At 45.1% G+C, this 23,223-nt stretch overlaps 1 protein-coding gene across 1 annotated transcript in view; it reads right to left on the bottom strand.

The window, feature by feature from the left end:
• LOC121549440 (microtubule-associated protein 4) overlaps window positions 1-16,250 on the bottom strand; it is a 140,884-nt gene extending 124,634 nt beyond the window's left edge. Inside the window, exon 1 of the mRNA XM_041861248.2 lies at window positions 16,181-16,250. The gene's annotated coding sequence lies outside the window, so the exon portion shown is untranslated. The remainder of the gene's footprint in view (window positions 1-16,180) is intronic.
• Window positions 16,251-23,223: the final 6,973 nt, after the last annotated feature.

Below are 23,223 nucleotides of genomic sequence, written 5' to 3'. Positions count from 1 at the left end.
CTACCCTGGACGACGCTGGGCCAATTGTGCGCCGCCCCATGGATCTCCCGGTCACGGCCGGCTACGACAGAACCAGGATCTCTAGTGGCACAGCTAGCACTGCGATGCAGTGCCTTAGACCACTGCGCCACTCGGGAGCACATGACATGACAACTGAAATTACAAGCTGGTGGTTGGTTCCCTGTATTTGTATTTGTATTTATTATGGATCCCCATTAGCTGCCGTCAAGGCAGCAGCTAGTCTTCCAGGGGTCCAGCAAAATTAAGGCAGATATACATTTTAAAAACATTACAATACATTCATAACAGATTTCACAAGATATAAGTGTGTCCCCTCAGGCCTCTACTACCACATATCTATAACACAAAATCCACGTGTCTATATTTCTTCATGAAGAGTAATAATCCTTTCTTTAGCTGCATCAAGTTCAATACATTTTTTACAAATAAAGGTATCCATCAGACCTTTCCCCGTGACAACAACGAACATGTCACAGATTATACATTTAATAGCACACGAGTCCTAAGCAGTTTTCACTGATGCACGCCGACAGTCCAAGGGAACAAACATTTCCTGTCTTCGCCGGGGACTTAGCTGCTCCCTCCATGGCCGCAGACAACTGTGTTGTCGGTCTTTCGTTGAATGTGAGGAGAGAGCGAGAAGCGCAGGGGGGCGGGTGATGTCTCGGTCGGTTGTCAGTGGCAGGTGGCCGGCTGTTCCTTGCTACGCACCGGCCCGGCTGCATGTTAGTGTTCTATTGAGCCGGGCCGGACGCTAAACTCATTAAAAGTGGATAATGTCTTACACTTGGATTTTACAGTCTACAGGATAGCACAATAATAAAAATACACTTTTACAAATATTTTTTCTTACAAAATTAATGCAACTCACTTCCCTTCTATTTATCCAAAAGGTCTGTATAGGCTACATTCTCAGATCTAAACACTTCCAAACACTCCCTCTCCTACACAATAACATGTCCCTCTGAGTCTGTTCCGTGTGTGTGTGTGTGTAACACGCGGGATATCAACCCAGGTCCCCCACGGGAGCATCCGGCGCCTTAGACCAAAAGGAAGTTCCCCCTTGGATGAGGGCAGACACTGGTTTTGAAGTTCGCAGGCGGAACGACTCATGTCCGACTCATGTCTCTGTGTGTGTCTGTGTGTGTCTGTGTGTCTCTGTGTGTGTCTGTGTGTCTCTGTGTGTGTGTGTGTGTGTCTGCCATCAGTGGGCCGCACCATGCCTGGGATTTCCCGGTGTGACAGCAGTCCTCCTGGTATAGGCCGGTGACTCACAGAAGCCTCTCTGTCACCCTCCCCAAAAGAGAGCCTCGACCCTGGGGGCAGCCGGCTGAGCCTAGCCCTCCATCTGGAGCTAGCTACGGTTACAGTTACACTCAATACCAACAAGACTAACCCCTGCCTTATCAATCAATACACAGCATTGAAAGAGACAGCGGGATCTCACTCAGTAACAGTTCACACAGAGAAGGCCAGAGAGACAGTGATTTGTAGTACAGTACTGTATCTAGCCTGTTCACATTGTTTCAAATATCACCATAATACATACTGTTAGTAGTCTATAAAGTCAAGGAAGGCAGGTTTCAAATGACTCAAACTCTTTGGGGTGCTTTGAAAACAATGGGATGGACCAACATCAACATTTCCAATGCTTATGGCCGCGATAATATACTTGTTTTATATCTAGCATTGATTTCATGCGGAAGTGCCCTGCTTCCCCGTTTATTAAAACCCAGAATGAGCAACGATAGCTGAAACAAAATACCTGTGTAGAGTCTACCGGTTGTGTCGCTGCCTTGTAGGCCAGTTGATGAGGTTTACAACAGGCCCAGTGTCCAGCTGTGATGTTATTCTAAGTGAGATGGTGTCTTCAACATTCCTCCTGGTCTGATTCACTACCAGGCCAGGCCACACAATCAACAGCACCACTCCGTCACTACCCCAGTCCCAGCACACTGGACTCAATACACACAAGTATTCTACACTTAAAAAGGATAGTTCACCTCAGCAAAAGTTCAAAATCACGACAGCATATCTTCCATAGCCAGGTATCACAGAGGTATTTGGCCTCTCAAAAGAGGGAAAGTGACTTTTCTTGCGATCTGTTAGGCCTACAGTATGTTGATGTCCTTCAGCCAACTTGACAGACAGAACTGTGGGGCGTGGCCTCAGGCATGACACTAGAATAGACATTACCGTATTATAACATTAGCTGCAATATGATAGTAAAGGCATCACTCACTGTTCAATCCCAACAATGCAGATAGCAAATCGGTGACATACCACATGTTGACAGAATAACCCCAAAATGAGTGAGAAGCTTAAGCCTCTGTCACTGGTTGAGGTGAACAAACACAAGCATGTCATTGCCGGTTCTTTGTGCTAGTATTATTTATGTAAGAGTGTTGTGGCGTGGAGAGGTATGTGTTCAGTCGAGCTTTGCCACAGAGGCCTGCAGGGAGTTACTGTGTGATGTTGATTAATGAGAGAGAAAGAGAGAGAGAGGGAGAGAGAGAGAGAGAGTGCGGGCGAGAGAGAGACAGAGAGCAAAAGAGAGAGGGCGAGAGAGAGAGAGAGGGCGAGAGAGAGACAGAGGGAAAGAGAGAGAGAGGGCGAGAGAGACAGAGAGCGAAAGAGGGCGAGAGAGCGAGAGAGAGAGAGAGCGAGAGAGCGAGCGAGCGAGCGAGAGACAGAGACCGAGAGAGAGAGAGGGCGAGAGAGAGACAGAGAGTGAAAGCGAGAGAGAGAGCGAGGGAGAGAGAGGGCGAGAGAGAGAGAGAGCGAGAGAGCGAGCGAGAGAGAGACAGAGACCGAGAGAGAGAGAGAGAGAGAGAGAGAGAGAGAGGGCAAGAGAGAGAGCAAGAGAGAGAGAGACAGAGAGCGAAAGAGAGAGAGGGCGAGAGAGAGAGAGGGGGCTAGAGAGGGAGAGAGAGAGAGAGAGAGAGAGAGAGGGCGAGAGAGACAGAGAGCGAAAGAGGACGAGAGAGCGAGAGAGCGAGCGAGAGACAGAGAGTGAAAGCGAGAGAGAGAGAGTGAGAGAGAGCGAAAGAGAGAGAGGGCAAGAGAGAGAGCAAGAGAGAGAGAGGCAGAGAGCGAAAGAGAGAGAGGGCGAGAGAGAGAGAGAGAGAGAGAGAGAGAGAGAGAGAGAGAGATGGCTAGAGAGGGAGATAGAGAGAGAGGCCACAACTCTGACAGCGTGAGACAAACTCTTTCAGGAATGCAGGGAGGTAGCAGCCCTGCCTCACACAGGAGCCCCAGGGAAGTGTGTGTGTGTGTGTGTCTAATGGGTTTCAGGTGGGTTACAGGTGCAGGCATTGTGAACTACACTCGCTAATTGTATTTCTGTGCAGGTATGGTGTGTGTGTGTGTGTGTGTGTGTGTGTGTGTGTGTGTGTGTGTGTGTGTGAGCGTTTAACTTATGTTAATGATCTGTGAGCTTCCCTTGCTCACTACGTCTGTGTGCAGGTATAGTGAGTGAGTGAGTGAGTGAGTGAGTGAGTGAGTGAGTGAGTGAGTGAGTGAGTGAGTGAGTGAGTGAGTGAGTGAGTGAGTGAGTGAGTGAGTGAGTGAGTGAGTGAGTGAGTGAGTGAGTGAGTGAGTGAGTGAGTGAGTGAGTGAGTGAGTGAGTGAGTGAGTGAGTGAGTGAGTGAGTGAGTGAGTGAGTGAGTGAGTGAGACAGACAGAGAGGGATTGACAGGGCTAACTCCCGGACAGACATTTTCCTCTTTCACTGTTTGCTTACATAAGGTAAGGCTACTTCCCCTGCTCAGTGCTCAGTGCTCAGTGCTCAGTGCTCAGTGCTCAGTGCTCAGTGCTCAGTGCTCAGTGCTCAGTGCTCAGTGCTCAGTGCTCAGGGGCTAACCAGGTTTTTAGTCATGACTGTAGATGGATGTGGACTGTGGTTAATGGGAGCTTCCAGGGGGATGCACCTTCAGGTAGACATTCATTCAGTAGAGCAGACATGATTTCCTGTTACTGTACGTTGGCCTAGGTATTTACAACTGTACCATCTTTGTATTTGTATCTGCAGTATACTACATTCTAAACATTGCAGCCCTTTGAATAAACCCCCAGGTCAGCAGGCTTTGTCTTGCTCGCTGGTGTAGGGGTAGTCCCATGGGGGCTCTGTCCTAGCAGGCAGGAAGACCCAGTTCAAAACAAAGCCTGTGGATTACACACTGTGGAGAGCACCAGCAGTGGCACAGCACTCATTCAGTCATGGTGTGGTTTCTGTGATCACCTGTTTCAAACAATTTGGTTCCTCTGGTCAACTTGGACATGCTGTTCACATTGACTACTGCTGCTCAGAATGTTGCAAAGAAACATGGTTTGTCACGAGGACACACACACACACACACACACACACACACACATTCACACCACACCCATACACAGAGTTGCCATTCCTCTCCTGGTATGGGGAAACAACATGTCAGAATGGCACGTCACATGGACCAACATAATCTGGTTATGTACTGCAACACAACCATCACCCAATCAGAGATGAGTGTTGTATGTTCCATCACCCAATCAGAGATGAGTGTTGTATGTTCCATCACCCAATCAGAGATGAGTGGTGAATGTTCCATCACCCAATCAGAGATGAGTCATTCCACATATGAATAATTCAACATCATCCTCCTCTGGTGCTTTGTGAGCAGGAGGGAAATCAACTAGCACTGTTTGCTCTCTTCTGCCTGTGTGTGTGTGTGTGTGTGTGTGTGTGTGTGTGTGTGTGTGTGTGTGAGCTTTTGCTCTCCTGTCCTGCCTGTCTGGGTGGATCGATGGTGAAAAGAACAGCACAGCCCTGCTTTCCCAATCAACAGGGACAGAGAGGGAGGAGAGGAGAGATGAGAGGAGGAGGGGAGAGAGAGATTAGAGGAGGGGAAAGAGAGAGATGAGAGGAGGGGAGAGAGAGAGATGAGAGAGATGAGAGGAGGAGGAGGGGAGAGCGAGATGAGAGGAGGAGGGGAGAGAGAGATGAGAGGAGGAGGGGAGAGAGAGAAGAGGGGAGGATGGGAGAGAGAGATGAGAGGAGGAGGGGAGAGAGAGATGAGAGGAGGAGGGGAGAGAGAGAAGAGGGGAGGATGGGAGAGAGAGATGAGAGGAGGAGGGGAGAGAGAGAAGAGGGGAGGATGGGAGAGAGAGATGAGAGAGATGAGAGGAGGAGGAGGGAGAGCGAGATGAGAGGAGGAGGGAGAGAGAGAAGAGGGGAGGATGGGAGAGAGAGATGAGAGGAGGAGGGAGAGAGAGATGAGAGGAGGATGGGAGAGAGAGATGAGAGGAGGATGGGAGAGAGAGATGAGAGGAGGAGGGGAGAGAGAGAAGAGGGGAGGATGGGAGAGAGAGATGAGAGGAGGAGGGGAGAGAGAGAAGAGGGGAGGAGGGGAGAGAGAGAAGAGGGGAGGATGGGAGAGAGAGATGAGAGGAGGAGGGGAGAGAGAGAAGAGGGGAGGATGGGAGAGAGAGATGAGAGGAGGAGGGGAGAGAGAGAAGAGGGGAGGATGGGAGAGAGAGATGAGAGGAGGAGGGGAGAGAGAGAAGAGGGGAGGATGGGAGAGAGAGATGAGAGGAGGAGGGGAGAGAGAGATGAGAGGAGGGAGGAGAGAGAAGAGGGGGAGGATGGGGAGAGAGAGATGAGAGGAGGAGGGGAGAGAGAGAAGAGGGGAGGATGGGAGAGAGAGATGAGAGGAGGAGGGGAGAGAGAGAAGAGGGGAGGATGGGAGAGAGAGATGAGAGGAGGAGGGGAGAGAGAGAAGAGGGGAGGATGGGAGAGAGAGATGAGAGGAGGAGGGGAGAGAGAGAAGAGGGGAGGATGGGAGAGAGAGATGAGAGGAGGAGGGGAGAGAGAGATGGGGCTTATCCTCTGAGCTGATGTTGCAGCAGCACGATGATGACAGACAGGTAATCTGTGCTCAGAGCATGTGTGTGTGAGTGAGTGAGTGAGTGAGTGAGTGAGTGAGTGAGTGAGTGAGTGAGTGAGTGAGTGAGTGAGTGAGTGGTGAGTGAGTGAGTGAGTGAGTGAGTGAGTGAGTGTGTGTGTGTGTGTGTGTGTGTGTGTGTGTGTGTGTGTGAATGTGTGTGTGTATGTGTGTGTGAGGCCCTGTATAGCGCGCCCGGGTTGTGGGGGGAGAGGGGTTGGTTCTTCTGTCCTCGTGGGGACCTAAAATCACCAAAACTCCCCACAAGGATAGTAAAACAAGGAAAATTCTGAGTGGGGACATTTCCCACGTCCCCATGAGGACAAAGGCTATTTTAAGCTTAGGGGTTAGGTTTAGGGTTAGGGTTCCAATTAGGGTTAGGGCTAAGTGGTTAGGTTTAGGGTTAGGAGTTAGGTTTAGAGTTAGGAGTTAGGGAAAATAGATTTTGAATGGAAATTAATTTTAGGTCCCCACGAGGATAAAAGTACATAGCGTGTGTGTGTGTGTGTGTGTGTAAGCAAATCTGGAAATGCAACAGCAGATGTTCGAGTACAGTACAGTATGAGTGTGCATGTAAGACACACAGAATGCATATTCATATGTGTGGGTTCCTTTGTGCGTCAGTCCTATCCTATAGAGAATACCAGTCATCTCTATATTAAAGTGTTTCATCTGAAGAGCCTGTGTATTTCTTTGATGTGTAGACCTATTCACCAAGACCCATTGTGATAATATGTTGCTTGTTGCTCCAGTCAGGTTTGTGTCCCCTCCAGACACTGAGGCCTGGCTTGTTAACCCCACAGTAGGCCTGTGTCAGGGGTCCAAGAAGGGGACCAGTGTGTGTGAGAGAGACACACAGAGGAGAAAGAAATACAGAAAGAAAGAGATATCCAGTAATGAGAGAGGACATGAGAGAGAGAAAGCCAAAGATTGCAAAGTCTCTCTCTCTCTCTCTCTCTCTCTCTCTCTCTCTCTCTCTCTCTCTCTCTCTCTCTCTCTCTCTCTCTCTCTCTCTCTCTCTCTCTCTCTCTCTCTCTCTCTCTCTCTCTCTCTGCTCTCTCTCTCTCTCTCTCTCTCTCTCTCTCTCTCTCTCTCTCTCTCTCTCTCTCTCTCTCTCTCTCTCTCTCTCTCTCTCTCTCTCTCTCTCTCTCTCTCTCTCTCTCTCTCTCTCTCTCTCTCTCTCTCTCTCTCTCTCTCTCTCTCTCTCTCTCTCTCTCTCTCTCTCTCTCTCTCTCTCTCTCTCTCTCTCTCTCTCTCTCTCTCTCTCTCTCTCTCTCTCTCTCTCTCTCTCTCTCTCCTCACATTCTAACCTCCCCATCATTCCATTCCATTGTTCTTCTGACCCTGGCTCTCTGCCCCTTCTCATCCTACCCCTTCTCATCCATCATATCCTTCAGTTGTTTTTCACTGTTTTGATAGAGAATGCTTGGAAAGTCTAAGCCTTGTATTTGGAAGACATTCCAAGCCAAGTGCTGTACAGTGTAGTACTCTTCGATAATGGATTCATCGACATCATTTAAAAGCATGAGTTTTGCTCACCAAAGTAACAACACAGTGTGGTCAAAGACTTAGTAACTTAGTTGTAGTCATGACCTGGTTACCTAGAACTACAAACATAGTTATGTTTTATAGTTTTGATATATTTATTAACTTATTTCCAGATACCTTTGGAACTACCCACAATGCACTATTTCTTAACGTCATATGGAGAACCGGTGCTACCTAGCTGGTTCCAGCTGGCTAACGTTAGCTACTAGCTATGCTAGCATGTAATTACATTCCAAACCCAGTGTTGGCGCTGGTGAGCTACTATGTACATCCACGAAGAAGAAACCATATGAATTCATGCGAAAAACTTTTTCTCCTGTGTGTTTGGTAGTGGTAGTCGAACGAGCGAGCGTTATAGTAGTTCTCCATCGATTGTAGCTAGTGCAGTAATACCCCCATTGTACAGTAATACCCATAAGGATGGGGTTACGTCTCATTTGTGGCCCAAAAAGGAGAAGCAAGCTTTGAAGTCGGAACAGTTTGTCCGGTTGAAGCGAGTGGATTGGAGTATGGAAACCCGTCTACTGTATGCGGTGCTCATTTCACCCAGGAGGACTTCGATGGCTTAGTATAACCAGTGGAAAGCAGGATTCAGAATGAGACTGACTGAAACCAGGTGCTGTGCCGAGCGTGAATGTGAGGCCTGCAACCTGTATTTCCTACCGGTGTTGTTAGAGAGGGGAAAATATAAAGATTTAGTTTGGGCGCCAGGCAGGTATTTATCCTGCCAAAAGGAAAAGGGTAGGATAGATAGACTACTGCTACCAGACAAAAACATCAGACAAGAGACTGCCTAGAGTGTAGCCCGTTTGCCAGAGGACAGAAAAGATAAGACCCACGTCACAGCCCAGGGATAACCCAACCAATAATACCTCATATAATAATTATGGCAGAGCAATTTAAAGGCAACTTCATAGAAACAATTGACAAGAAAGAACCCAGTCATCAACATTTACCAGTAGAGGAGTGCGGGGGGGTGTGGTCATAGACAAAACAAAGAAGGCCTTGAAATGTTAAAAAAAATTCTCGGCCAAATGTAGGTAGAGAGAGAGAGAGAGAGAGAGAGAGAGAGAGAGCGAGAGAGAGAGAGAGAGAGAGGTAGAGAGAGAGAGAGAGAGAGAGAGAGGCGCTCTTAAAGTGGCAGCGCACGGTGAAGGCTCCGTGCAGGATTTCGGTACATTGCGAGTAAATGTGGATTGGATTTCTCACTATATCGCTATTGGATTAGCTAGCTGCTCTTCCTCTGAAGGCCTCTCCTTAGCTCTCCAGCCGTCAATCGGTAAGTCTCTGCTCTCTTTACTTTATATCTGCTAGATTGTTTTGTTGTGTTTTCTGGGTTCCTGCCTGTGCTAAACTAGTTGTTCCAAAGATAAGTATTACTTACCCCGTCTGTGGATGTTCTCTCGCTTACTACTTAGCTATGTCGACCGTGGTGGTTGGCTAGCTAGGCTAGTTAGCTGGCTGGCTTACTGGCAAGATAACTGCACATACCGATAACATTATTTGATAACTGGTTAGATGGTGTTATGTATTTCCAAAATGTTGGTTTAATTTAATGTAGCTGTAAGGTAGGTGTTGATAGCAACTGGCTGACTCACATAGTGCTAACGTAACGTTAGCAGGCTAGTAGGGCTATCGTTAGCAGGCTAGTTGGCTAGCAACCTTGCAAGCTGACTTGTAACAATTAATTCATAAAATATTTGTAACCCCTTTACAGGAAGCTAGGCGTATGTCGCACGTCACTACTTCACAGGAGAGGCATTTGAGAGTAATGTATTTTATCAAAATGTGGTTTTTTTGCCTTCTGGAACATGTGAACTTTCATGTGCCTTAATAACAAACCTGTATGCCATCTGTAAATACAAATAAAGTTGTTAAATTACGAGCCTGGTTGGTTTAGCCACGGAAAATGACAGGGACCTTCCCGCTAGCCATGAGTGACTGAGATAATGGATGGGCTGGACACGCCGAGAGATGAGTTCGGATTGGGTCTGCCATGTAGCATGCATCTGTCTGTAACGTGAGCTTTTCAGTATGTGTAGATAACCCTTGCTACCACCGTCTTTTTTGAAAGATGTAACGTTAGCCATGGAGAACTGAAGAAGTGTTGCTATTGCTCTCAACAACATTGCTTCCCTGAATTTAGCAGGCGCTATCGACAAAGATCAGTGGGGAAATGTTGTGATGGACTACTTTCTGCACACGTTCAATGTGAACCGGAGTGACTTGAAACAATGCGGGCCAAACAAGCTGTACAAACTAAACTGAGTTAAAGGGGTTCTAGTCTGCCATGAAGCGTTCATCAATGTATATGGGTAAGAATCTAGCTACATTTTCAGTATTATATGTTTCTAATTTTGTTAGAAGTCGTTTTCATTGCAAGTTAAAGCGTACTGTTATCTAGCTAGTGAATGTTAGCTTGCTGGCACGCTAAAGTTATTTGTATGATCTGTGTAGTAATATTATTTGTATCTCAGAAATTCATTTGCATTGCTAGTTATAGCCTAGTGTTAGCTAGCTAGCTAACATTGAACCTAGTTACTAAAGCATTTCATGCATGACGGCTAGCTAAGCCAACAGTTTGCATTGTTAGGAGTATGGGTTGGGATTATGGTTAATTGTTTAGCTAGCCAGCTGTAATCTAACAGCACCTTATTTTTCTTGATCTCCAGTATTTTCCACAACTAGTCAAATGTATTCCACACATCTGACTTCCCCTTTACCTCCTGAGCAACCAGTAAACATTCCCCCGTTTAGAGTTGATTTGTCACGTCCTCTGCATCCATTTTGCTGTCACATGTGTTACGGTGTTCGGAGATTGTTGTAACCAATTTATTGATGTGATTATGATATGCTACAGGTCAGGCCCTATTGGTCACGTGCATGCGATGCTTACACTACTTTTACTATTTTCTACATTGTAGAATAATAGTGAAGACATCAAAAATATGAAATAACACACATGGAATCATGTAGTAACCAAAAAAGTGTTAAACAAATAAAAATATATTTTTGATTTTTGATTCTTCAAATAGCCACCCTTTGCCTTGATGACAGCTTTGCACACTCTAGGTATTCGCTCAACCAGCTTCACTTGGAATGCTTTTCCAACAGTCTTGAAGGAGTTCCCACATATGCTGAGCACTTGTTGGCTGCTTTTCCTTCACTCTGCGGTCCGACTCATCCCAAACCATCTCAATTTGGTTGAGGTCGGGGGATTGTGGAAGCCCGTTCATCTGATGCAGCACTCCATCACTCTCCTTCTTGGTAAAATAGCCCTTACACAGCCTGGAGGTGTGTTGGGTCATTGTCCTGTTGAAAAACAAATGATAGTCCCACTAAGCCCAAACCAGATGGGATGGAGTATCGCTGCAGAATGCTGTGGTAGCCATGCTGGTTAAGTGTGCCTTGAATTATAAATAAATCACAGACAGTATCACCAGCAAAGCACCCCCACACCATAACACCTCCTCCTCCTTGCTTTACTGTGGGAAATACACTTGCGGAGATCATCCATTCACCCACACCGCATCTCACAAAGACAAGGCGGTTGGAACCAAAAATCTTCAATTTGGACTCCAGACCAAAGGACACATTTCCACCAGTCTAATGTCGATTGTTCGTGTTTCTTGGCCCAAGCAAGTCTCTTCTTATTATTTGTGTCCTTTAGTAGTGGTTTCTTTGCAGCAATTCGACCATGAAGGCCTGATTCACACAGTCTCCTCTGAACAGTTGATGTAGATATGTGTCTGTTACTTATTTATTTGGGCTGTAATTTCTGAGGCTGGTAACTCTAATGAACATATCCTCTGCAGCAGAGGTAACTCTGGGTCTTCCATTCCTGTGGCGGTCCTCATGAGAGACAGTTTCATCATAGCGCTTGATGGTTTTTGCGACTGACCTTCATGTCTTATTGACTGACTTTCATGTCTTAAAGTAATGATGGATTGTCGTTTCTCTTTGATTATTTTAGCAGTTCTTGCCATAATATGGAGCTGGTCTTTTACCAACCTACCTTGTCACCTTTTCACAACACAACTGATTGGCTCAAACGCATTAAGAAGGAAAGGAATTCCACAAATTAACTTTTAAGAAGGCTTACCTGTTAATTGAAATGCATTCCAGGTGACTACCTCATGAAGCTGGTTGAGAAAATGCCAAGAGTGTGCAAAGCTGTCATCAAGGCAAAGGGTGGCTATTTGAAGAATCTCAAATATGAAATATATTTTGATTTGTTTTGGTTACTACATGATTCCATATTTGTTATTTCATAGTTTTGATGTCTTCACTATTATTCTACAATGTAGAAAATACTGAAAATAAAGAAAAACCCTTGAATGAGTAGGTGTTCTTAAAACTTTTGACCGGTAGTTTACATGTGTCACGTTAAGAGATCAACGGTTGAGGGAATAAGGAATGTTTTTCCTAATCAAATGAGGTATTTCGGTAACAGAACTTTTCAGTCAGAAATGGCTGTAATTATGTTGCAGCTTCAGCAACATGGACAGCGCGATAAACACTGTTGAGAGAGACAACGGGTGCTAGTCACACAGTGCAGCAAGTCTGAGCCCGACCCGGCACAATCTAATCAATTGCGGTCAGACTCCCTCTAGTCATTTGTGTGTCTTAATTATTTCATCAAACAGTTACCTTAAAGCATCAGACAAGCTCAATGCATTTAGCTGATTTGATTAAAACACATAGGATGTGTCTGTCTATATATGGAAAAATACACGTTTGAAAATGTCGACCAATTGATTGGTCAAAAGAACAGACGACTCTCGGTCAACCAATAATAATTGAGATAGGCCATTGTTCCACTTCCAGTCCCCAGACCCATATTCTTCCAATCAGCCAGTAGACAATTTATAGCTTCAGTCTCCTTCGGAACACCTTGGAAATACAGAAGAACCCTTCTGCCGGAAACGGGTCCAAAGACACATAAACATGTCCGAATGAGCCAACTACACACTCAGAGCTAGGAGAGAGATGAAGCAAGATATGTTCCATCGCGTGAATGATTTATGCATTTATAAGGAGCCAGTCCTGTCCCATCAGGCTAACAACATCTTCTCCCTGTCTATGACATATAGCCAAGGCTACTTTCAGCCCCCAAAAAGTATACTTATTATCACAAATGATTGTACTAGTCAAACTACCCATTAGGTACAAACCAGGCTAGTAACTGTTACACAGATACAGTATTTCTGTCCATATAGATAGTTTAAGAGTAAATTTAACTAGACAAGTCAGTTAAGAACAAATTCTTATTTACAATGACGGCCTACACCGGCCAAACCCGGATGACGCTGGGCCAATTGTTCGCCGTCCTATGGGACTCCCAATCACGGCCGGTTGTGATACAGCCTGGAATCGAACCAGGGGGTCTGTAGTGATGCCTCGAGCACTGAGATGCAGTGCCTTAGACCGCTGCGCCAATCGGGAACCCAAGTATTGATCCCTGCTCACGGATGCTACATCAGATCATAAAATATCCAGACTGAGCGGACGGACAGGACACAGGGCTGCTGTAATTGCATTATGGCTAATCGATCTTATCAATTACAGATAGGGTCACCCAGGGCTCTCTAGGGTCAACCAGGGCTCTCTAGGGTCACCCAGGGCTCTCTAGGGTCAACCAGGGCTCTCTAGGGTCACCCAGGGCTCTCTAGGGTCAACCAGGGCTCTCTAGGGTCACCCAGGGCTCTCTAGGTCTCCAGTTACCATGGCCTGACATCCTATCTCTGCTGCACCACATGCTGCCTGCCGGGTGTCCTGTAGAAAAGCACACCCTCACTCCAGATGTGTCATCCAGGCCAGGCTAGCGGAGTCATGGTGAGCAGCAGCCACAAGGATGGGAGACACAGATCAGGCCAGATTAGTAGAGTGGGGGAGAGTGGAGGGGAATTGAGAGTACTTAGTTCCAGTCAATTGGTTTCCCCTTAGTACCCTTACCTGCTAGACTGTGAGGATAATCGAGGGTCTCTGTCATCTAGTATGCATGTTTATTCATTCATTCATTCATTCATTCATTCATCCCCTTCCTGATAAAAAGAAAACTACTGAATGAAATTGAGGTTAAGCGTCGTTGTGTAATAATCCAAGCATGCAAATTAGGGTTTTAGTGCATAATGAAAATCTGTCCCATGCATGTAGCTGAAGCTAGCCTAAACTGCTCTTCTCTAAAGATCAGAGGCTCACCATTGCACACGTCTCTATTGCGGGAGCGTAGACCCTGTTGACTGACAGCATTAAAAGGTCAGGATCTCCCCCTCAAAGTTGACATTTCTTGTTACATTTGCCCTTTGTGGTGAAGGAGCGCCGACCTAAGGATTCCTCTGTCTGTCTGCGTCTACTCCCTGTAGCATTCCAAACCAGTGCTTCCACAATCCACAATGCGCTGGATGCGTTTCTGAATAAATGCATTCCATTCCAAGGAGCTTTTTTTATTGAGCGGCCTGGAAAGTCCTTGACGGGTGATTACTTTGTAGCTTCCAGGTTGTCTGCTCACATTTAGATGGCTAGGAGCTGAAAGAGCCATTACGTTCACAGGCACTGGGACATAGATACCAAATAGGACAATAAAACAGGTAGTTTAAACCCCAAAAAATGTATACATACCATGTTTTGACAACATCGTGAGCATGGATAATGAAATCACCACTGTTTAAATTAGGTTGTACTAGGAAGAAGGGGATGCATAAAGTTACAGCTGACATGAGGGAAAAACTAGGCTGGCCAATACAAACCTCCAACAACCTAACCAAACATCACTAAAGCTGTGTTTACACAGGCAGCCCAAATCTGATCTTTTGAATAATCAGATCTTTTGCCCATAATTGGCAAAAAATATTACAATTGGACTGCCTGTGTACAACGCAGCCTCTGGGTTACCGGACTTTTACCCAGGGCATCTCCCTAGATAGGCTACTTTAATTTATTCATCTTTGCCATTTCACACGGTAATCCTAGTGGAACCATTCAAGGGTCAGGACAAACATGTTTCTCCCTTGGGATGCGAACACACCAACGAGTACACGTCTGCATGATAAATCTACAGCCTAACAGACTTTTCCTCTTCGCTTTCCTCTCAGCTATGCTACAAGCTAGCATGGGCCACCAGACAAAGAGCTGCCTCACCAACCCACACACATATTAGATCAGGCCTCCACTTCATTTTTGCCAATTTGGTATGAAATGAGTGAGTGTGGATTCATACTGGAATTTCTCTAACTGCGGTTAACTAACTGTGGTGCCAAAGAAATGGGAGAAAACATAGGCTCACTTAGATAACACTTCACATTAAAGTTTCTATGATGTAATAACACTATAGCAAGTAAAAACAACAATGATGTTACTAACTATAGTAATAACAGCATCACTCATTGATATAAAGAGTAACTTAATGTGAAGTGTTACCCTCCAATTTATTTAGCCTTTATTTAACCAGGTAAGTCATGGTGAACACATTCTCTTTTACAATAGCGATCTGAGAAGGATGTTTCTATAGGTAAAATATACAGTATCATTTGATAACCAGACAGAATGTAGGCGGTAATGAAACAGAGGCACCGCTGGACTAGATAGACCCTCTGATTCCTCCTGCCTGCAGTAATCTGGGGAGGATTGTCCAGTAATCTCCTGCAGGATCCACACGCCTCTCTAATAACAAGCATCATCATCATCTCTCTGCTCTTCCTCTAAAATCATTCCCATCATCAATATCTAGGAGATACGGTTAACTCTCCAGCGGCGTCACAACAGGCCTAAGGGCTGATAATAGCGTACAGAAATCCAATAGGCATGCCTGGCCAGCTAGACGAAACACTGAGAGAAAGTAGCTCAGTATTTACATGAACGTGAGGCATTGGGACATTGCGGTGGGTAGTGGGTACAGGTTCCTTTTCGTGGACAGGCCTACAGACTTGTGCACTTTGAAACACACGCCAGGGAGAGGTATACAGTAATTACAACAAACTGCTCTAAGCAGATGGCACATGTTCAAGATAAACAACTTTCTGGCTACAGTGCAAGCAGGATCTTAGATGCAGTACAGTAGGCCTACTGTGGTTTCTTTAGAGATTAGATTCACTAAATCAGAGCCTAACATGTAGGCGAGCCTAACATGTAGGCGACGTGTAGGCGAGCCTAACATGTAGGCGAGCCCAAGAGGAAAGTAAAACGACATATTATTTAGGCCGTACAGTCAAAACTGAAAACGGTAACATCGAAATGATCCCAAATGTTACAGTGTTGCGATGTTTTCTATGTTTTCACATCTGTCAACAGTCGGATACAAAGTAGTTCTGCGGGATGTCCCGACTGAGCTGCCTGAACACCCCTAGAAAAAAATATACCAATTGCACTTTATAAAGGCTCATACGAATATGAACCTTGTGCACAGTTGCTTAGCCCTGTTTGAACTACATTTTGGCCACACACCCACAACCACCGTCAAGCTTGCAGAACTTTGCGAACAGCCATAGCTCCTGCGCTGTAACACTCCGTGTGACTAAGACTTCATCCATGCACTTCTTGCTATGATGCGTATTGTGCGTAATTCTTATCCAAAATCACCGTCCCTTCACTGATAAATCAACAAACCGTATCAGAACAACATGTTAACCGCAACCCGAGGCACCTAGAGGTTTTGCCCAATAAAATGGTGTGTTTATTTTGAGTTGACTCACCGTTTTCTGACAATTTTTTAAACAATTTGTCGGGAGTCTCCGAGTGTCGCTGCCACCACGATGATACCGCCTCCCGAACTGCACTTCAGTGACAGCAGGGTAACATTACCGCCCACTGACAGTATACTCCAATCGAAATAAAAGAAATACCAGCTGACTGCAATTCCATCCAATGATTATGGAGAAGAGATCCTTTTGACAGAAGCTAACTCCAATCACAGCTTCTTATTTCACAAGCTAACGCCCTGACTGTTTCCTTCGGTGGGCTACACTAATGTACTTTTGATAGACAAACCGAACGTACAATGAGTAAATTTGACTCCTTTTACGGGACGGTATGGGCCCAACCATTGTAAGGAACACTGGCTGAAAACGGCAACCATAAGAACAGTTAGAATAGCCATTGAAGAATGTCACCCAACCCGACGAAAACATCAGAATGTCTCCGGCAGATATAGTCGTCCCTGGCTAGATCTTAAAACCAATTATGTCGTGTGGTGTGAGGACGCAAGTTTTACATTCTAATTGAATAAATTATTAATTGCATAGGCCCAAGGGTTAGAATAGGCTATAGACCAGGGTCATTTATAGGATTTGAAGACATTTGGTGCTTAGCCAAAGCCAGCAGGGAGTCCGGGAGCATTCTCCCCGGCCCAAAAATAGAAATAAGAAATTCAACAGCTAAATGCATGAATTTAGTGCACTTTTGAGATTAACATTGAGAGTTTAGAACATTGAGAGATTAGATATTTTTCAGGTAACTTGCACCTTCCCACCTGCCACAGCAGACACTGCCAGTACTCAATTACAGTCACTACTGTTGGCACTCTGGGACAGAGTAAAGAGTGCTAACCTGTAACTAACCTGGTTCAGCCTTTATCATCTACTTAATTATTAGAATCAGGTGTGCTGTAGAACCCACATAAAATAAATATATTTTCTATCAATCTTCAATATGTGTCTGCCTTTATGGATTCACAGAAGATAAACTCAGCAAAAAAAGAAATGTCCTCTCACTGTCAACTGTGTTTATTTTCATCAAACTTAACATACATTTTAGTCATTTAGCAGACGCTCTTATCCAGAGCGACTTACAGTTAGTGAGTTGCTAACATTTTTCATTCTGGCCCCCCGTGGGAATCGAACCCACAATCCTGGCGTTGCAAGCGCCATGCTCTACCAACTGAGCTACAGGAGGCCCATGTGTAAATATTTGTATGAACATAACAAGATACAACAACTGAGACATAAATTGAACAAGTTCCACAGACATGTGACTAACAGAAATTGAATTATGTGTCCCTGAACAAAGGGGGGGGTCAAAATCAAAAGTAACAGTCAGTATCTGGTGTGGCCACCAGCTGCATTAAGTACTGCAGTGCATCTCCTCCTCATGGACTGCACCAGATTTGCCAGTTCTTGCTATGAGATGTTACCCCACTCTTCCACCAAGGCACCTGCAAGTTCCCGGACATTTCTGGGGGGAATGGCCCTAAACCTCACCCTCCGATCCAACAGGTCCCAGACGTGCTCAATGGGATTGAGATCCGGGCTCTTCGCTGGCCATGGCAGAAAACTGACGTTCCTGCCTTGCAGGAAATCATGCACAGAATGAGCAGTATGGCTGGTAGCCTGTAACGCACAGCGTTGAGATTGCATGCAATGACAACAAGCTCAGTCCGATGATGCTGTGACACACCGCCCCAGACCATGACGGACTCTCCACCTCCAAATCGATCCCGCGCCAGAGTACAGGCCTCGGTGTAACGCTCATTCCTTCGATGATAAACGCGAATCCGACCATCACCCCTGGTGAGACAAAACCGCGACTCGTCAGTGAAGAGCACTTTTTGCCAGTCCTGTCTGGTCCAGCGACGGTGGGTTTGTGCCCATATGCGACGTTGTTGCCGGTGATGTCTGGTAAGGACCTGCCTTGAAACTTGCCTACAAGCCCTCAGTCCAGCCTCTCTCAGCCTATTGCGGACAGTCTGAGCACTGATGGAGGGATTGTGCGTTCCTGGTGTAACTCGGACAGTTGTTGTTGCCATCCTGTACCTGTCCCGCAGGTGTGATGTTCGGATGTACCGATCCTGTGCAGGTGTTGTTACACGTGGTCTGCCACTTTGAGGACGATCAGCTGTCCGTCCTGTCTCCCTGTAGCGCTGTCTTAGGCGTCTCACATTACGGACATTGGAATTTATTTCCCTGGCCACATCTGCAGTCCTCATGCCTCCTTGCAGCATGCCTAAGGCACGTTCACGCAGATGAGCAGGGAACCTGGGCATCTTTCTTTTGGTGTTTTTCAGTCAGTAGAAAGGCCTCTTTAGTGTCCTAAGTTTTCATAACTGTGACCTTAATTGCCTACCGTCTGTAAGCTGTTAGTGTCTTAACGACCGTTCCACAGGTCAGTGTTTAAACCCTTTACAATTAAAATCTGTGAATTTATTTGGATTTTTACAAATTATCTTTGATAGACAGGGTCCTGAAAAAGGGACGTTTCTTTTTTTGCTGAGTTTATTTATATAAGCTGTACAGGGCTCTTTAGCATCAAACAGATGCTAGACATTCAGATATCCATAGAATGTTTATTTGTCAAAACCTAAAATACAGGGGAGTGTACACCATTTAATGCTTACTCAAGACAACTGGGTATACAACAAGAATGTTATTTGGTAAAAGTAACATACAAAAAAAGTGTATGAACAGTGTAGTACAGTTCAGTGTGTCCGAGTGTGTCTCAGGTGTAGAGACACACAAGTCCGGAGAACTGTAGCTACAGATTGTTACACCAGATCATGTGATTTACCCATAGATTTTTGCCAACAGGTGGGTGTCCACCCCAAAGTGATGCATTTTATGATGACAGAGACCTGTCTTGATCAATGAGAGAAGACTTGAAATAGACAAAATGGCAGCGTATACAATGTTGGATTACTTCATTGAGCAAAATAAATATATATTTTAATAACGGAGCATTTTCTAAATTCAAACTGACCCTGCAACTGGTCACATACATTTTATGAGACTACTGTTTTCCCGAATCGAGGACGAAGACATCGTCGCTAAGGTTGGTCGAAGTTTCTCTGTGCTACACCAAACAGTACCTATCCTGTAACTCCACGGGGGGCACTGTGTCACTGTCAGAAGCTATGTGCTTAAGTCAGAAAAACGTTCTCTCATCTCTTCGGTCTCCGCTAGCTAGCCAGCCAGTAGCTACCGAAGTGGCTAGCCAGCCAAGCTAGCAACAGAAACGAAACCCAATATAACCTAATATAATGACTTACATCAACATCCTTAGCTTCCCATTCACTAAATATACTGTTAAATAACTCCTGACCGACACCCAATAGCTTAAGGATGCTGAGCGCTAACGCTTGCTTATTAGCATTAGCCAACCCTTATACTGAGAGAGACTAGCTAGTTAGCTACCGCCAACCCTGCACAAACCTGTGGCTAACTCTAATGCTGCACTTTGACCTTCTGGATGTTCTGGCCTCTCCACATCATTCACTGCCTCAACCTGCTCGCTTAAAAACAAAAAAAAAGCCTATTTCGGAAGAAGTTCCGAATATCCATGTTTCCTCTGTGCTATGCTGCAGACTCTGACTGAGTGACAGGTATTTTGCTGAGTGATGACATTGACGTCTAACCGGCGCTTTAGGGGCGGGGTGAAGGGACGTGAGCGGTCCACTGCCTTGTGAAATCTCGACCAATCACAGCAGGCACCACGTCTAGCTCAGTGTATTGTATTGTTTATTTTTGTCATAAACATTTCTCAGTAATTTTTTTTTTTTTTTTTTAAATACTGCATAGGGCAAATGATGTGTGGTTATGGAAACTCATATCAGACTGAATTGTACAATATGTACAGTGCGTTCGGAAAGTATTCAGACCCCTTGACTTTTTCCACATTTTGTTAAGCTACAGCCTTATTCTAAAATAGATTAAAAACATTTTTTCCCTCATCAATCTACACACAATACCCCACAATGACAAAGCAAAAACAGGTTTGTAGAATATTTTCCTAATTTATACAAAATAAAAAACATAAATACCTGATTTACATAAGTATTCAGACCCTTTGCTATGAGACTCGAACTTGAGCTCAGTTGCATCCTGTTTCCATTGATCATCCCTGTTTCTACAACTTGATTGGAGTCCACCTGTGGTAAATTCAATTGATTGGACATGATTTGTAAAAGCACACACCTGTCTATATAAGGTCCCACAGCTGACAGTGCATGTCAGAGCAAAAACCAAGCCATGAGGTCGAAGGAATTGTCCATAGAGTTCCGAGACAGAATTGTGTCGAGGCACAGATCTGGGGAAGGTTACCAAAAAATTTCTGCAGCGTTGAAGGTCCCCAAGAACACAGTGGCCTTCATCATTCTTAAATTGAAGAAGTTTGGAACCACCAAGACTCTTCCCAGAGCTGGCTGCCCAGCCAAACTGAGCAATCGGGAGAGAAGGGCCTTGATCAGGGAGGTGACCAAGAAACTGATGGTCACTCTGACAGCGCTCCAGAGTTCCTCTGTGGAGATAGGAGAACCTTCCAGAAGGACAACCATCTCTGCAGCACTCCTCCAATCAGGCCTTTATGGTAGAGTGGCCAGACAGAAGCCACTCCTCAGTAAAAGGCACATGACAGCCCGCTTGGAGTTTGCCAAAAGGCACCTAAAGGACTCTCAGACCATGAGAAACAAGATTCTCTGGTCTGATGAAACCAAGATTGAACTCTTTGGCCTGAATGCCAAGCGTCACGTCTGGAGGAAACCTGGCACCATCCCTATGGTGAAACATGGTGGTGGTAGCATCATGATGTGGGGATGTTTTTCAGCGGCAGGGACTGGGAGACTAGTCAGGATCGAGGGAAAGATGAACGGAGCAAAGTACAGAGAGATCCTTGATGAAAACCTGCTCCAGAGCGCTCAGATCCTCAGACTGTGGCGAAGGTTCACCTTCCAACAAGACAATGACCCTAAGCACACAGCCAAGACAACGAAGGAGTGGCTTCCGGACAAGTCTCTGAATGTCTTTGAGTGGCCCAGCCAGAGCCCGGACTTGAACCAGATCTAACATCTCTGGAGAGACCTTAAAATAGCTGTGCAGCGATGCTCCCCATCCAACCTGACAGAGCTTGAGAGGATTTGCAGAGAAGAATGGGACAAACTCCCCAAATACAGGTGTGCCAAATTTGTAGCGTCATACCCAAGAAGACTCAAGGCTGTAATCACTGCCAAAGGTGCTTCAACAGTACTGAGTAAAGGGTCTGAATACTTAAGTACATGTGATATTTCCGTTTTTTTATTTTTATAGATTTGCAAAAAATCATCAAAACCTGTTTTTGCTTTGTCATTATGGGGTATTGTGTGGAGATCGATGAGGAGAAAAAAAATATTTAATCCATTTTAGAATAAGGCTGTAACGTATCAAAATGTGGAAAAAGTCAAGGGGTCTGAATACTTTCCGAAGGCACTGTATGTAGACAATGGTATTGTGCTAGAGATAACGAATATGAGGTTGAAAAGCAGTGGCGTGTATTCATGGATGCCAAGGGAAGCCAGACCCCCCCAAAAAAAAATCCAAGCAAAATCCAAGCGAGCGGAACAGCGCCCCCTCTGTCTCTGTATGTGTAGGCCATCTATCTGATGCTGTCTGGTCAAAAAGAGTATGACATTGTTGCTGCCCGTAGTATTGAATGCAAGGGAATCCAGCGAGCATTTGGCCTCCCTTGATAAAAATTATAAAATAATAGTCAGTCAGCGTTGAGCTAAACTGAGTGAGCTCAACTGTGAATGGTTCTGGCACACCAAAAACGAAGTGTCAAGGGAAGCCAGTTTGGATTTGGCTTTACTCCTATCACATCGCATTGAGAGCAATACGTCATTGAATATGTTTTGTGGACTTCACCAGACAGATGTTGCTCTCCAGTTTTGTGACGAAACAAAGGTGTGGTTGAATTCATTCTGCCACTGTGTCTTCTTATTGTTTCGGCCTATATATCACGGTCGCAAGTCATATGAACTAACAGGTTATAGAGCAAACAATGCAATTATCACAACACATAGGTTGTAATATGGCTTTTTTTCCTGGCTTGGCCTCCCCAGTGATTTTACCCACGCACCACTACTGTTGAAAAGTGGCAGGATCCCACTCAATCTCTTTAATTTTTTACTGGCGCCATGTTGCCATTAACCCTTAAAATAACACCCTGCTTGTGCAATACAGGTAACCTCCAGGGGTCACAATAAAAAAATAAAAAAAAGGGATTTCTAATACACATTAACATATTTACATATTTATTCAAAATAATAGTTTCTATACATTTCATACATCATTCTTATACATTCCTTAATATAATTTCAACACATTGTTTTTCTATCAAAATGGCTCTGAGGTCATCCATTAGAGTTAACATTGATCTGGTATTACTGTTAGCGAATGGCTCTCAATAGCATGTCCACTGACCCAAATTAACTGTGCGAGGATGGTGGAATACTCCAGCGTGGGTGAGACATAACACAAAAGTCCATGTAAACATGTTTCCGCGTTATCTATAAAGCTCCAAAAACACATGGCAGACACCCAGTTTGTTTTCAAAGAGGTTTATTGAAAGACATTTTTGAAACGTTATATAAAGTCAACCATGTATAATGCTATTACACAATCAAGACCTGGAGCTGCTTCTGTTTTCTAGCTTGGCGTAGTGTCTGATATGAACAGGGTGACACGGGCTATGCACCCCAATACGGTCGGGACAGAATGCTGGCCGTAGCTCCGCACATGCATCTTCCATAATGTTACAGTATTTAGCAACTTTCAGTGTCCATTTCTCCCATAACCCGGAAGTACAGTATATGTTACTATCCCGTGACCCGGAAGTATACAGTGTACTGTTTCACGTTACACAGCGGCAAGCACACATCCGCCCTCTCATTCCTGAAAAGATTCTCAGTGCAGCATGCAAATAAAATGTGCAAAATATTAAAGTTGTTCTCATCATCATTATAATCATCATCATCATTATTATTAACAATATTATT

This window comes from Coregonus clupeaformis, chromosome 34, assembly GCF_020615455.1.
Source record: "Coregonus clupeaformis isolate EN_2021a chromosome 34, ASM2061545v1, whole genome shotgun sequence".
Classification (NCBI taxonomy): Eukaryota; Metazoa; Chordata; class Actinopteri; order Salmoniformes; family Salmonidae; genus Coregonus; species Coregonus clupeaformis.
The sequence above is the reverse complement of the archived record's forward strand: the minus strand, read 5'-3'. Positions and strand labels throughout refer to the sequence as shown.